Raw genomic sequence first — 16,186 nt, forward strand, 5'->3', positions numbered from 1 at the left:
CAATGAAAACAATATTTAAAGACATAAGAATGAGGAGTAGATGAAATTGCCAACCTTGGTTCTTTCCAGGAGATACATTTCCCTTCCCTCAGTAGAGAAGTAGTGAATAAATGGTATAGAATGACACTTATGATGTCATGTATTATCACTCGGTCAGGTGGTTTCACATAAGTATTTTTCTATGTTAAAAAGGTTAAGTTCAGTTGTAGGGAGTCATGAAGAAATGATTATGGTATAAAAAAGAGTCACCAAAAACGTTTTTGAAAGAAAATTTAAGTAAGCAAAGATAATTCGGGAGAAAATCTGCCTTTCCCTCAGATACCCTGTTACCTATTTTAGGCCAGGGTACGGTTATGTTTTTTCTTCAGTTGCCCAGTGAATTACTTCTCCTATCTACTTGATTTTGTCAATATAAAGCTAGTCATCACATGCTAATCTAAAGTCAGCTGTAAGCTGTTGTTAACTCAAGACAGCGGTTTGTAAAGCAATGGAAAGTGCAAATATGGAACTTTGGCTGTTATTCCCATTCCTTTCAAAAAGAGAATTCTCAATAGAACACTAAGAAGTGTAGGCTTGAGTGACAATGATGATCTCACAATAAACTTAAAGCATTAAGCTATTAAAATCTTTCAATGTAGCTCTTTACCTTTCTGATTTTTCTATCTGTTCGATGTAAAACAAAATAGAAATTTCTAAAGTCTCTGAAGTAGGAAACAAATCTCAAATCCTGGCTAAGATGTTAGTCATTGGAAAGCATTCAAAATAATATACAGAGGTGTTTGGAAAGGATCTGTCTCTGCTTTTCACCGTAAGCACTGGGTTAATTTGTTTGAAAATTTAATGCAAGTTTAGGTTACATTAATGGAGACAATGCACTAGAATGAGCCACAAGTAAATTGCCAAAGGCTATAGGGGAGATGGGATCTAATTAATAGATTAATATTAACAGATAGATTAATAAAGAAGTTCTATTAAACACTTAACAAGTAACAAATTTATATACTAAAAATTGTGAAAAGCAACATAGAAAGCACTCCATCATGAGGAAAAATGAGGAATTTTAAATGAGGAAAATTAAATGAGGAAAACAGATAGTCTTATTACTCAAACCAGGAAGAGACCACACAGAGAAAAATAACTACAGACCAATCTTATTAGTGATATAATGGATTTATTTTAAAACAAAATATTCAAAAGAAGACTACAATATATCAACAAAATAATACAGGACCAAGTTAAAGTCATAGCAGGAAAATAAGTACTATTAAATATTAGGAAACAATTAGCACAATTAATCGTGAAATACAGAAAGCCAAAGATACCACTGCTTTAATAGTTACTGATCAAGACTTTTGACAATATGTGACATTCATTTTTGTTAAAAATCCTAAAAATACTAGAAATTTTCCCACTACAAATAATGAGGGTCTCCTTTCCTCACTATTATTTAATATTATCCTAGAAATTCAAATTGTAGCAGTAAAGTAAAAGGACAAAATTTAAAATATCTTCATTGGTAGAAAAAAGGAAACATCATCATCCCTCTCAGTATATGGCATCATGGTGTACAGTTCTGCCATTTTTATTTATTGGCCTTAAGACCTTGGGTAAATACCAGCTTTCATGATCTTACTATGTCTCTTGTGTTGAATATAGATAACACTACCTGCCCTACTGAAGCAGAAAGGATGACTTGCTAGTCTTGGAATCTGGATGTCCTGAATTCAAATACCACCCACTAAACTTTAAATAAATTTAAATCACTTAAATTTCCTTGAGCTTCAGTTTCCCCATATATAAAATGAAGAAATAATATCTATATGATTGTGATGATCAAATGAGATAATGGATAAAGAGTACTTGGAAAAAACAGTGAAATCATAATATGATGCAACAAATATTTGCTAAGTACATGATATGTAGATAGTACTATCCTTGGTAACTCAATCAAAAATATTTTTATACAAAGAGAAAACCAAAAGAACCTCTGTCCTCAAAGAGCTTATGTTGCATAAGTACATATGCAAATTTGTAAACTAAATATTACGTAAAGATCAGAAATTAATTCATGCTCAGGGTACATAAAATTTGAGCTTTATAGCTGGTAGAGACCTCAGGGACCATCTAGTCAAACCATCTAATTTTGCAGATAAGGAAACTGAAGCCCAGAGAGGTCAGGAGATTTAGCAAAATTACACTGGGAATACGTAGCAGAGGTAGGATTTGAACCCAGATCCTCTAACCCCCAAATACAGAGGTCTTCCCAATGGAACTCACTGCTTACTTTACAGGGCTCTCATGAGGTCCAGATATGCTCATGTCAAAGAAGGACTGTGTGAATTTTCAAGCATTATATTATTAAATCCATCATTAAGCATTTTCTGAGTTCCTACTATGTGTCTGCTACCATCTGAGACAGGAAGTTAATATTAGAAGAGAGTCTTATCTCAAGCACCATGGTATAGCAGCCAAAGTATTGGGTCTACAGTCAGACCACTTGGGTTCAAATGGCAGCACTGATGCTTACTACCTATGTGGCCATGGATCCACTTCCCTGGGCTTCCATTTTCTCACCTGTTAAATGAAAGATTTGAGCTTGATGTCCTTCAGCACTAAAACTATGGCTCCACAGACCTCCTAATGCAAAGACTATGATTCTATTACCATTTCCTGGGCTTTATCCCCATCAAGATTTATTTTAATTTAAAGAACACAAAGACTATCCCCCAGAGACATTAGGTTAGCCCTCTGTGACAAATGTTGGGTAGAGCACGGGCAATAGATATGCATAGGATGGACAGGCAATATCTTATTTTTTCTTAATTTGCTGTTTATTCTGCACTGTGCTGAAATCCATGCAAAACTATGGGCTCATTCTCAGTTGAGATTTTCAAAGAAAATTGATAGAGCTATCCAATTCTCAATGCTATATCCTGGTATAAGTAACTTACTACCCCTGAGCCTCAGTTCCCTCAACCATAAATGAAAGGGTTGGCTAGATGACCTTTCTAGCCCCTTCTGCATCTATTGGCTTTGAATTGGAAGCCCCTTAAGTCAAAGCAACACCAACTCTAGTCAACACTTCAGAAAATATTCATCACCAATTACTGGGATGCCTGAGCAAGACTGCTTCCTTTCCCCAGTCTCTCTTTCACCAGACAAAGAAGCCTGAGGTAACTTCCAAAAAAGGGGAGCCTCTGAGCTGCTCTACCTGGTCTTCTCTTCCCTTGCCTCAATTAATGCACCAGGATCCCACAATCTCATTGTATTCACTTGTCAATTCACATTATGTTCATTTGTACTTTACCATGAAGATCAGTCCCACAACATTTAAATAGACACTGTCTGATTCCATCAATACTTTTTAACTAATTAAGATTTCTTTCTTATTTTGAGTAAACTATCATTTAACACCTTCTTCAGCTCTGAAAAATGAGTGGTGATCCAGGCTATGCAATCAGGCCTTCCAACAAGGCCTGGACGGCATCATTAACACATTAATAAAACATGTGGGTGTACAGTTCAGATGACATGGTGCAGACATCATGTTTGGGGAACATCTCAATGCTGTAACTTTTACTTAATTGAATTCCCATCTTATATATTTAATTAAAATAGATTCAATCCAGACAGTTTTCTTTAAGATTCATGCCTGCCATGATTCAGAACAATCACTGTAATAGCAACAACATGAGAATGCTAAAAGTCTTGCATTCCTAATATGTTTGGATCATTTCAATAAAAGCTTTGCTGCTTGCAAAGAGAGGTGACTAGAGAGAAGTTTATCAAAGGCATCTGTTAATGTTGCAGATTTTTAGAAAAGAGGGAATGCACAGGCTGGCAGAAATGTGAAACACTTCCAATATATCCCCTCCACTAAGAGAGGGGTTTCAGTCTGGGATGAGGGGTTCAAGTCCTAGGAATATGGCTTTCTTTTTAAGATTTCACTAACATCCGCCTGTGATGTCCCACCATGAAAGACATGCAGATGATCCAGGGATCTCAAGAGCTACACCATCAGGCTATAAGTTCTATTTGATTGTCCCAAGATATAAATTAATTTCACCTATAGTCTGGAGGGAACCTCAGAAACCAAGCCACATGTGGTCCTCTAGGTTCTCAAGTGTGTCCCTCTGACTGAATGCAAACTTCACGGAACTAGTCATTTTAGTAAGGGGACTAGATTCTAGTACAACACCCTCATTTTTTTTTTTACAATTAGGAAAACTGAGAGCAAGGGAAGTTAAGTGACTCGACTAAGATCATACAATAAGAATCATTGGTTGACTTCAAATCCAGGTCCTTTGACTCAGGAAACAGGGCTCTTTCCATTATACTAGCTGCCTCTTCCTCTTTCATTGACCCACCAATTCATTCAAAGAATTGCCTACTATGGGTCAGTTTTTGTGCTGAGCTTCTATTATAAGCTTGACATTAGAAATATCTGTCACCTGAGGAAAAGACGATACTGGTTAAGTTCAGAAGGACTCAACATCAAGTTGGCCCAACACAAGGTGATTGGGGGAGAGGAAGCAACAGCAGCTGATAATAGCAGAGCATTATTGAAAAGAACACAGGCTGTTCCCTTACTTCCCATGCTCTCTCTTCTCACCTCCACCTCCAGGCCCAGAACTCTATCCAGTGAGCCACCCAGCTATATCTGACTGTTACCACAAAGCTAAGAAAAGGCCTAAATGGTTTGAAGTTGACTCCAGGAACTGTTATGGACACCTAACCAAGAATCCCATAATATGCAAGGATTGATTCACGCAAATCACATCAGTCTTTCAGTAACTGATGAAGGTAAAAAGATGTTCTAGTCAAGGTTTTTTGTTTAATAGCTATTTTCCTCTGCAAATTTTACCTCAGTGAGCCTTTGGGGCCCAGCCACGAATCTCAAAAGTCAAATGATCCATTTGGGAGCCCTAATGACACTGGCATAAGGAATGTTGAGTCAAGCCAACAATTGTATCCAAACTATATCATTGGCCAAAACTTAATGCTTTTCACACTTTGATTAACACAAAAAAGAAAGAAAAATTTCTCCCCATTTTGCTGTGAGCATAAGAAAATAACTGAGCATCTGGGTGATGTGCCGAGAATTACTTGGATTGAATGTGTATCCAACAAACAATTACAGTCACATATACAGATGCATTGTCAACCTTGCTTCAGGCTTGGAAACATTCTCACATGTTCCCACAATTTGCACAGGAAGCTGGTGTGTAGCAAGCACCTAATTAGTATGAAATGTGATTAATGCATACTGCAGGGAAAACACTGAAAATGCTTCAAAAATGCCCTGTGACTTATGTTTCCCAGTCTGCCCCCAAAATAGAGACAAGCAGACGTTCTGGAGCATTCCTCTCCCAGAAATGCTGAAAGAAATCGTTTTGTCTCTGATGGCCAGAAAGCTCCATTCCCATGGTACTGGTAGTCAGTGTGGTGTTGGAGCCAAGAAGGTTGGATCTGAGGCCCAAGGGCTCAAATGCTTGCTCTTCCATGGATTATCTCTAGGGTCTTGGGCAAATAACTTAGGCTGCCTGAGCCTCAGTTTCTCCTGTAAAATAAGGGGACTGGACTAGATGACCTCTGATAGTCCTTCTAGGTCGAAATTTGTGATCCTAAAATCCTCTTATTCCACTTCTTATGTCTGTTGTTTTTATTGTTGTTGAATCATTTCAGTCATGACTAAGTTTGTTACTCCATTTGGGATATTTTGGCAAAGATACTGGAGAGGTTTGCTATTTTCTTCTTCAGCTCATTTTATAGATGAGGAAACTTGGGCCAATAACAGTTAAATGCCTTGCCCAGGGTCACACAACTAGTAAGTGTCTGAGGCTGGATGTGAACTCAAGTCTTCCTGACTCCAGGACTGGCACTCTGTCTACTGCACCACCTAGTTCCCCATTTTGCCATCTGGCTGCCCACTGAATGGGCATTCCACTGAATCTCCCTAGGAATATTTGTGCACCATCAAATTTGAGTGGATCTGCTCTGGTGAATTCACTGAAGGACATGGACAAGAATAAAACAAGATGTGCAGGTATGGAGGGAAGGCAATCTGCATCACTGAAGGAAATATGTGTACTATCACTCATCCACTGGAGTATTAGAGCAGATGAATTTCTTTTTAAGTAAATATCCAATCTGTATCACACTGAAATGCATGGAGGAAAAATACCAATCAACCTGCTAATTGAAGAAAAGCTATAGGCAAATGATAATTTTTCAAAGTGGAAGGTGTAAAAGGCAAGAAATGTCTAATATTGGCTTCATCTCCACCATTGAATTCTAGGCAGAAAGTATTCCCAGTGTATGTTAGGGGGAAATTCAATTACAAATCAAATATCCAGAGATAAAGTGTTCTAAACCGATTATAAGTGTCTTTGTTCTGCCAACAGCCCCTACTATCCCTGAGATCTCAGAAGATTCAGTGATGAAGCCCAATCATGAATGAGTTCATGCCAGCTTAAAATAAAGTCTCCCCTGGAGTATCATGGATGCATGCTTGGCCACATATCTCTGAAAGGTCGCATCTCTAAAATTGCTTTAGATTTTCTGACGACAGAAACTGGGAGAACAAGTTAACATGGGAAATGTTAGAATCCAACATGACCTTGACAGACCAAAAAAGTGGGCAAACTTGGAAGATTAGATGTCATAAGGATAGATCCAAAGTATTTGACTTGGGATCAGAAAATTAGCTAAACAGGTACAAAATGGTAGAGATGTGGCTAGACAGTAACTCATTTGAAAGCTAAATGAAATTCAAGATTAATATGGAGCAACAATGTGTTATATAACCCTTAAAAAACCCTAATGCAATTTTAAACCACATTACAAGAAGAATAGTGTCCCAAAAGAGGAAAGTAATTGGGTCATGTTCCCCTGTCCCGATTATATCTTTGAAAATTTTGGTAAACTTTGGGGAACACAGTGAGCAAAACCACTAATGAGCTGAGCCAGGGAGCATAAAGAGATGGGTGATTAAAACACAGACACACAGACACACATTCAAGAGCCTTGATATTGTGCCATATAAAGGAACTAGTGAAGTTTAGCAGAAGAGAACTTGAGGGCACCATGGTAGCTGTTTGACAGTCCTTGAAAAGCTATAGATGTTTCACCTGTACCGGGACACCCATGATCCGGTACATAATTGTTGCTTAATAAATGTTGGTCATTTGCTTGTAAGAAAGGTTAATGTTGTTCTTCTTGAACTCAGAGAACGAAAATAGTAGATATGAGAAGAATTTCCAAAGAGATGGATTTAGACACAATGCAAAGAACAATTTCCCAATGATTCTAGTTAAGCAAAAGTAGAATGCACGCATTGGAAGGTAGGTAATCTTCAAGCAGAGTCTGGAGGGCCCCTTCGCATGATGTGGATAAGACCCTTATGCATGTACATATTGGACTAGATACACTGGGAGACCCCTTTCAGGTTTTTGATCACCTCTCATGGCTTCAGGGTCCTCTGCTCTGGAATGAGGATCAGTGGACTCCATAGTGCCTTCCAGACCAAATACTTAAGAGTTCTATGAAGAGAGCAAAGGGACACAGACCTAAACTACTAAGAGGTATACCAAATTTGAAGTCAAACATAACATCATTAAATTCTCTATTCCAACCAACTTGTTGAAGTGCAGAGAAAATATGACAAATAATGTATATTTCCTTTCTTCTATTACGTATATACATATATGTGTATACATATGTAAATGTGTATATATACATACACATATGCATACATATCTAGATACTGCTTGTCATTTTGATATTTACAAGAGTGCCTTCCATAGTACTGGAACTATTCCACAAGATAGTTTTATATGATTTTTCTGAGTTGATTAAAGTTAATCTCATTCCTCTTCAAAGTTGCTTTTTTTAAAATTTGAGGGTACTATCCATATTAGCCATGCTTTGGTGGGGTAGGATATATAGGGGGAGAAACTGTAGCTCATTAGGAGTGAAAATCTATACCAGTTGTCAGACTTTCTGCTTTTATTGTTGCATCTAGAACTTGTACCATCCTTAGATTGAGTGTTTGACTTCACCAATGACAACACTGAGATAACTGATCTTCTTTTCAAAGTTCTCCCAGGGGCTTTCACCACCCAGCAGTGCACTGAGTATTGCAATTCTGCCCTTAGACATTCTGATTACATGAATGATCTTTATCCCCAAAATGCCAATGGAAAATCCCTGTTGGAAAAAAACATGGTTTCCCTTTCTCACAATAACTGAAGCAGAAACCTCCAAAGGGAAAAGCTGTTCAACTCAACATAGCCCATTTCCCACGACTCAACATATTATGTTAATACAGGCCAGCAGAATTCATCAAGACTTGGCTATCTGGGCAATTTCACAACAGAAATAAAAAAAGACAATGTGAAAAAAAAATGGTGGAATGATGTAAATAACAGATTTTTTTGGTCACACCTTAACCCAAGTTGTTTATTTTTTTTAAATCAGAGAAACAGGATGTATTGATTTGAAAGGGGGAAATGCAGAATGTGTATACTTGAGAAAGTAACAACTAAAAGGGAAACACGCAAAAAAGAGGGAAAAGAAAACAATGTCTTGTGTGCTCCAAGTTTTCAACTCTCAAGTTGACATCTTTAAAGACTTTTTTTTAACATCCATAAATGCTCTTGCCATTGTATTGGTATGAAACGACAGTGACATCTAGTGGATCCAAATGTTTCAGGCTTTATGGCCATAACATCGACTTTGGAAAGAGTCTTCAACAGTAAATTCTAATGGGATCCCCAACTCTTAAGTCCCCTGCTCCACCAAAGTATTTATGGTTTGAAAAACAAATCAATGCATTTAATTTAATGTACGTACCTTAGTTTCATTTTAAAAGATGGTGACCAGTTTTAAAAAACTGCTTATATTTGGCAATTGTCACATTTTTGTTGAACGCAAGAATGTCTTTACCCCAGATATTGTTCGCCTCGTTGGGATCTGGTTTTTATAAAGTCACATTTTTCTTCAGATTGATTTAATTCTATTGAAAGTAAAAAGGGCTGTGTGGTAAACATAAGTTGAGGCAATAATTTTGTGACTCTGGCCAAAACTATTTCACCCTTGTCAAGTGAATTTTGCCCCAGACATCGTTCAAAATGACTTGAAATTTTTTTGGTGTGACGTGTTGTGGGTTTAATACAGTGAAAACAGCTGGAGAGGAGTTGCCTCCCTTTGTCTTGTAAATCTGTCAATGGGGATCCTATGTCATGTTAGACACTCTGGTTTCCTAATGAGTCCCTGAAAATCTTGAAGAGATTTTTGGGGGTCCCCTCTGTTTTACAATGATAATTTTATGAATACCAGAAGCAAGTAGCACAGAATTAAGGCTTTGTGAAACCCTTAATTGTTATAAATCTCGATCAATGTTTCAAACTCAGATAAATTCTGTTCACTTCTGAACATATCCAAATTGGCTGTTGTCCTAGTTGTTGTAGTGGTTTAAGTTTTGTGAAAATTATCATTTCAACGTCCTGATTGAGGATCTCCTGAGGGTAGGGCCTTTACAAAGTGCTCCCTCATTCGCTAAGCAGAATTAATTTCTTTTTCATGCAAATGCTGAGCTAGCATTCAGGCTCTTCATTGATAGCTCATAGTGTACAGAGAGAACACATCTGGAGTACTGTCTTTGGCTCTGGGCACCACACTTGAGGGGGGAAAATGGATGGACTGAATAGCTCTGGCCAATTCTACCAAGCTAAAAGGGCCTCTAGTGAAGGCTGAGTGACTTCCATCCTCTGAAGAGATATCTAGCTAAGTACAGAGGGTCTAATCAGAAGGTTGGCCATTGGCTGTTTTTTTTTTTTTTTTAATATGGAATCATTTTGATTTTGTTGTTTTAACCATAGTGACTCAAAAACCCTCTACCAGAGTATGCCAAGGGTTATGACTTGGGAGGGAAGAAGCAGCACCCATTCCAGTAAAATCATGGATCTTTTGAAATATCAAAAAAGCAAGGCCAAGAGCTGGTTGAGCTCAGGTAAATGGACTAAGTCCTGGACCTTTAGAAATGTTATAAAGGGAATAAACTTAGATACATTAACCCACATCAGCATGCAGAGCATACACTACAAAGAAACCCCACGTAGTAAGGAGGGCATGAGCAGATGTTTTAGTCAATTCCTCCAGCTGTAGCATAATGTTCCATCATCAAAGAACACCACTGGCCAAAGGGAGCTTGACTGCTCCTGGACAAGTCTCATGCAGCTTCATCAAATGAAAGGCGAAGGCTCAAATATGGCTGTTGATGGAGACAGCTCTGCTGCCTATGGAGACAAATCCCTAATGGTACAAATGGAAAGGAGAATGACGTGTGTTCCTAGTCAAATGGAGCCATTCAGAATTCAGATCTGACAAATGACAGGCTCCCATACAGTTACCCTTCTGAAGAAGGCATGATATTTCCATTCTGTTTCTGACCTTAAAATATCAATCATCCCATGAGTTTCCCTTTTAATTGATGTTGCTATTTACAAGGGCTTAATGAGGGAGACAGCAATCACAGGCCATCTTAGCCTGATCATTAATATTCCCAGGTAAGACTTGCTTGACACAAGGATGTGAATTATAATTACTGTCATGGAAGAACTTAGCACCAATATAGAAAATATTGAAAGAGAGGATTGGCAGGCTTCATTTTGAAAACATTGATATTTTGTAAGTTATCTTTGTAAAGTTATTAGAGACAATACACAAGGAATTATTATGGCCAAAAATAAGGCAAAGTAGAAAGGTGAACATAAAACAATAAAGGTTACATAATGTAATGAGCTGTATTCTTTACGTTGAACTCAGAAGACCTGGGCTCAAACCATGGTCCTGTCATTTACTATGTGTGTAACTTTGGGCAAATCACATTTGAGGTTCTCAGTTGCCTCATCTATAAAGGAAAGGACTTTAAAAGCCTTAAATGACCTTTGTGACCATCTTCTGGTTCTAGAACTATGATCCTATCAGCTCATGGTAGTTTGGAAGCACTCTTGAATTATCCTCCAATCATGACATTTTGGAGAAAAAAAATAAAACCGTAAAGAAGTGTCCTTGGGATTCTCTTAATTGGTTCATTGAAATTTTAAAATTCTAATTCTGTACCTCCAGCCTGCTTGTCTAATATATGTGATGCCTTCTCTTCTAATGTACACACAACACAAGGCCAAGTACTTATCTAAACAGATAAAGATTCCGATACAGTCATACATGCTTCATCTTTCTGGGTTGTTCATCAGTCTTTTAACAAGCTACATAAAAAGAGGACAACATCAACCATATGTTTCTCAACCAACCCAGGCAGGTTTCAAATGGGCCCCTCCAAGAAAACGATTCATTCACAATGACGCTTCCATGAGTCAAGAGTCTTTCAAGACCAGAAATATATCCATATGGATTGCTGATGAGGCAGCTCCAGTTAGTGGGTCACCACATCTGTAAACATCCAATTGAACCAAATGTCTCTTTCCTGGAACAGCAGTGAGACTGAGCCACCTGGTGATAATCTCTACACATAACTCATCTTGGACAGGCATCCCCTTTCCAGATGCAATAATGGGCAGACACAACCCAGCTGTACCTAGAGAGCCTTCTTGCCCATCCTTACACAAGTGTGCACACACACATATATCTTCTAGAATGCTCATTGGATATTCAAGAGGTTACTTACTGAATGGTATAAGAAATGATATTAATAACTTGTATTTACACAACACGTATTTTACATGAAGAGCTTGCATTTATACAGCAGTACCAAGGAAGTTAGGTGGTACAATGAATGGAGTATCGGGTAAGAGTCAAAAAGACTCATCTTCCTGAATTCAAATCTGGCCTCAGACACTTACTAGCTGTTTGACTCCGGGCAAGTCACTTCACCTTGTTTGCCTCAGTTTCCCCATCTGCAAAATGAGCCGGAGAAGGAAATGGGAAACCACTCCCATATTTTTGCCAAGAAAACCCAAAATGGGGACACAAAGAGTTGGACATGGTTGAAAAGTGACTGAATAAAATACAGTAGTCAGTGTGTATTTTATATAGCTCTTTAAAGACCACATGGAGCTTTACATCTATTCTCTCATTTAATCCTATATTATATCTGTTAGCCTTATTGATGCTATTTTACCAATGAATAAACTGAGACATAGAGATTCAGTGATTGAGTTTCGCTTAAACATCTAGTATTATGTGCAAAATTTAGAACAAGGCCTCTCTTGATTCTAATGCTCACCTATCACTGCTACCTAAGAAGGAGTATAAGGAACTGTTTTCAATGTCCTTTTCCAATTGTGATGATAGGAAGGGTGAGATGGCACATTTTTATAGCATATAGCACTTTTTATTTCATGAAGTACTTTCACCTCTGTTTGTTCTTTTTACCAAATACAAAGTCTTCAAATAATTCTCTCCATGTGTACTTGAGGAAGAAATAAATGCATGTAATTTGGCAGTATGTTAGATGGACTCAGAACTGGAGGTCTCCAAGTAAGGATGCTCCCTGTACCCAGGAAGGCAGACACAACTTCTACTTAGAGTTGCCCCAGAGCAATGAGACATTTTATGAATTGTCCAAGGCTACATGACCAGATCAAATATAATAAGGGTAAGTGAAACATCTGACAAGCATTCAAAATATCAGCTTTGGAATTGTATCTTTAAAGAACTCTAGGGCTGGACTAGAAACTCAATATGAGTCAAGACCAAAATATGATTGCCCAAAAAGTTCACCCAAATTAAGGATGCCTGGAGACAACCATACAGTCCATAATGAGGAAGGCATTAATTCTCCTGTACTATGCCCTTGTGGGATGTTATTCTCCTTTTATGTAGCTTGTTAAAAGGCTGATAAACAAGCCAGAAAGATGGACCATGTATGACTGGATAGGAATCTTTATGTGTTTATTTAAACATGTAGCTGTATTACATGTGTATGTTAAAATAAAAGATTCTGCATCACGTATATTAGACAAGCAGGGTGGAAGTATTGAACCATAAGGTACAAGCACATTTGGAGCAGAGGTCTTAAAGAGGCACAGTAGCTACCCTCAATCATTTGAGAAGCTGTTGTATGAACCAGAGACTGGATTTTTCTGCTTTTCCCCAAAGGACAGAGCTACAAGAAATTCATTCCAGTTTCTAAACACTAAGATCCATGCCAAACTCAAACAGGCAGCCCTCACTTGATGTCATCTAACCAAGGCAGACCACATATGTGGTAGAGAAGATCCTAGTAAAATACATATTAGACCAGAAGGTCTCAAAATCTTTTCTATCTTTAAGATTCTGCGAATCCTCTTAGGGAGAATGAAGGATGTTCTTCCGCACTCCAACTCTCCAAAGGATTTGTGATTGCCTTACTGAGAGTTTTCCCTTTGACTTTACAGATCACTACCCATCCATGCCTGTTTAACCTGTGTAAGCCTCATCTGTTTCCTCCTAAACCTTTGTCATAGGGAATCCACCCAGATCTCAGTCCTAATAGTGGCAAGCTTTATCTTTGATGAACAGACATCTCCCAGTTTCACAACTTGCCTGTCATCAATAGTCAGAGAGCAAACAGGGGTAGCTCTATTGTTATTTCATTCAATGAGTCTCAAGCCATTGTGACTTCGGCACAGGAGTCACCTCACTTGAAGCAGTGAGAAATGGGGAGAATTATCCCCACAAGAACTATAAAAAAAAGACAGACACAGAAAAGCTGAATAATTTACCTAAGGTCATACTGGGTAAATAATGGACCTGGAACTAGAACCATTGCCTCCTGTTTCTGTGTCTATTTCCTTTCCATTCTGTCATGTTTTATTTCATAGCACATAACTATCTTTCCAACAGCAAAAAAGCAGAGTTGACCCAGTTTTAAAACAATCCAAGTGGAGGAAAGAGAAAGGAGTGGAGCATGGAGGTAGGAGAGTAGGAAAGAGAAAATGGAACAAGATGACTAGAACTGAATCAATGTGTATGAAGCCCTATTCATCCAATACACAGAATTCCAATTACCTTGACCCATTTCACTCCACATTATTTTTCTCAAATAGACCCAGCAAAAGAGTATAACACATTTCTCCTATTACTATTTCAGGTGCATTGGACCCCCGAGGCTAATCAACTTTTTCAATGGTTTGGTGGCAACCTTCGTGTATGTCATCACTTCCCAGATTCACTCTAGCGATTAATTTCCTAGGGTCTTCCTGTGAGTATTCAGAGGCAAGCACAGCTGCACAAGTTTTCAGTCACATAGCTAGAGGATCCAGCAGATGAAGATTTGGCATGTACAACACATGGGGACTGTGCATGCCAAATCCCCTTATTTGATTTATTCACGTGCGTACCCTGAAATATACTTGTGGAGATGGGAGAGATCAATTTCAACTGTTTGGGGGGAGGGATGTACAGTCCAACACTTAAGCAAATGATTTAATTAACTGGATAATGCTGGCTCCCTAGGAAAATTCTGTTAAAAAAGAGGTATTTCCATTTTAAGAATTAACAAATGTCCATCTCCCAAGAGCTGGCTTTATTTGTGTTTATGAGACACTAAAGATAGAGTGACCTAGAACTGATTTCTGGCAAAGATTTTTACCCAACACACTTCCATAGGTAGTGGACAATAGTAGTCCTCACTGACTATAATAGTGATTATACTATTATAATAGAGTGATACATATTATCAGTGATAGTGATACAGGCAGGAATTAATATTTTATCCCCATGGTTGAAGGGGGCACAAAAGTGTACCTTGCATCTTGGAGGTAATCTCATCACAGACAAGTCAAAAAGTCTAGGTAAGGTAAATTGGGAGCTTCTAGGTAAGTTGTGTCTTCTTGGGATCTAGCCAAGAAAAATTCAGGACTGCTCGTTGCCAGAAGGTAGGATACCAGGGAACAAATATTGTTGGCCATGGAAATTCATGGATAATATCTACAAAGGCACAGAGGGACTGTGACCTAAGGCACAAAGGGACTGTGACCTTCAACAGTAAGACAGTACCCAAAGTGATGCAATCACAGATCTTTAGAGATGTCAGAGTATGAACAGCCCCAAACTGATGAATGAGTGGTGTTCCAAAGATTAACTTGTAAAGGCTTTGTTTTTAACTCAGATCATATTTTAATATAATATTACTGGTATCTTTTGTTTTAGCATTGCAATCATTTCCAGATACACCACTCCATCTTCTGCCCAGGCCTGAGAAATGAATATTCCCTTATAACAAAGATTATCAATTAAGCAAAAGCAATGATAAGGTGAGCCATTCTGGAAATGCATGCAGTCTTCTGCTTCCCAGGCTCTCAACTCTGCCAAATGGAGGAAGGTTTGCTTTATTATCTGTTCTTTGGGATCAATTGTTTATCTTTTTAACAATTACTTAGAGCTCTGCTCTTTATAGCGATACACTTTTTATTTATGTAACTGTAGTTCTGTATATTATTCTCTTGGTACTGCACATTTTACTTAGCTCATACAAATCAAATCATTTTCCCATAGGAACCATGAGCTTGGTAGGTTCCCAGGTTAGCTCATAGGGTACTTAGCATCATGATGTGAAGTAGAAACTTCCTCTTTCCCCCTCCCTTTCTATCATCAGTCTTACCACCATAGACCCCAGACCTGAGTAACTCTGGGACTTCCTTTCTAAGGAAGACGGGAGGAGGAAGGAAACCTCACATAGAAGACTAAAGCTGTTGGGGAAGGGGAGTCAGTAACGGACAGAAGTGCCTGGAAGGCAGTCCATAGGCTAGATCCATAACCTAAAGGTCAGGACCTGCTTGTCTTCTGCAGGTGTTTTTCTGAGTAGCATCCAGCAGTGCGGTACTAAAAGTCCAATGTTGTACCATCCGAAGACACCACATCACCCTCAGGCAAAGCCCATGGTGATATTGTGAACATAACTTGCTCTCACGTTTAATCAAAAGCCAATGATTTGGGGGCTTGAATGATGTTTTACTTCAGGAAGCTTAATGCTTACAAACTTTTCAATGATAAAGGAAATGATGGTTTTGTGGTTTTCCTTATAAAGAGAATTTAATTGTTTTGTCTTCTCAAGAAAAATATGGGGAGATTTCACAACCTCATTTTATAAATAAATCACCTTAGACAAGTCACTTTACTTTTTGGAATTCCGTTTTCTCACTTCTTAGAAAAGAAAGGGTTAGATAAGATGACCTCTCAT

General features: G+C 38.2%; 1 protein-coding gene and 1 long non-coding RNA gene across 3 annotated transcripts in view; one reads left to right on the forward strand and one right to left on the reverse strand.

Annotated features, from left to right (window-relative positions):
- CACNA2D3 (calcium voltage-gated channel auxiliary subunit alpha2delta 3) overlaps positions 1–16,186 on the reverse strand; it is a 1,103,218-nt gene that overhangs the window by 743,599 nt on the left and 343,433 nt on the right. The gene's annotated exons all lie outside the window — the stretch shown is intronic.
- LOC140531774 (uncharacterized) lies at positions 13,555–15,399 on the forward strand. The gene is made up of 3 exons (XR_011976435.1): positions 13,555–13,918; positions 14,096–14,206; positions 15,157–15,399. It is a non-coding gene; the product is annotated as an uncharacterized lncRNA (long non-coding RNA).

The sequence above is a fragment of the Notamacropus eugenii genome, chromosome 3 (assembly GCF_028372415.1).
Source record: "Notamacropus eugenii isolate mMacEug1 chromosome 3, mMacEug1.pri_v2, whole genome shotgun sequence".
NCBI lineage: Eukaryota > Metazoa > Chordata > Mammalia > Diprotodontia > Macropodidae > Notamacropus > Notamacropus eugenii.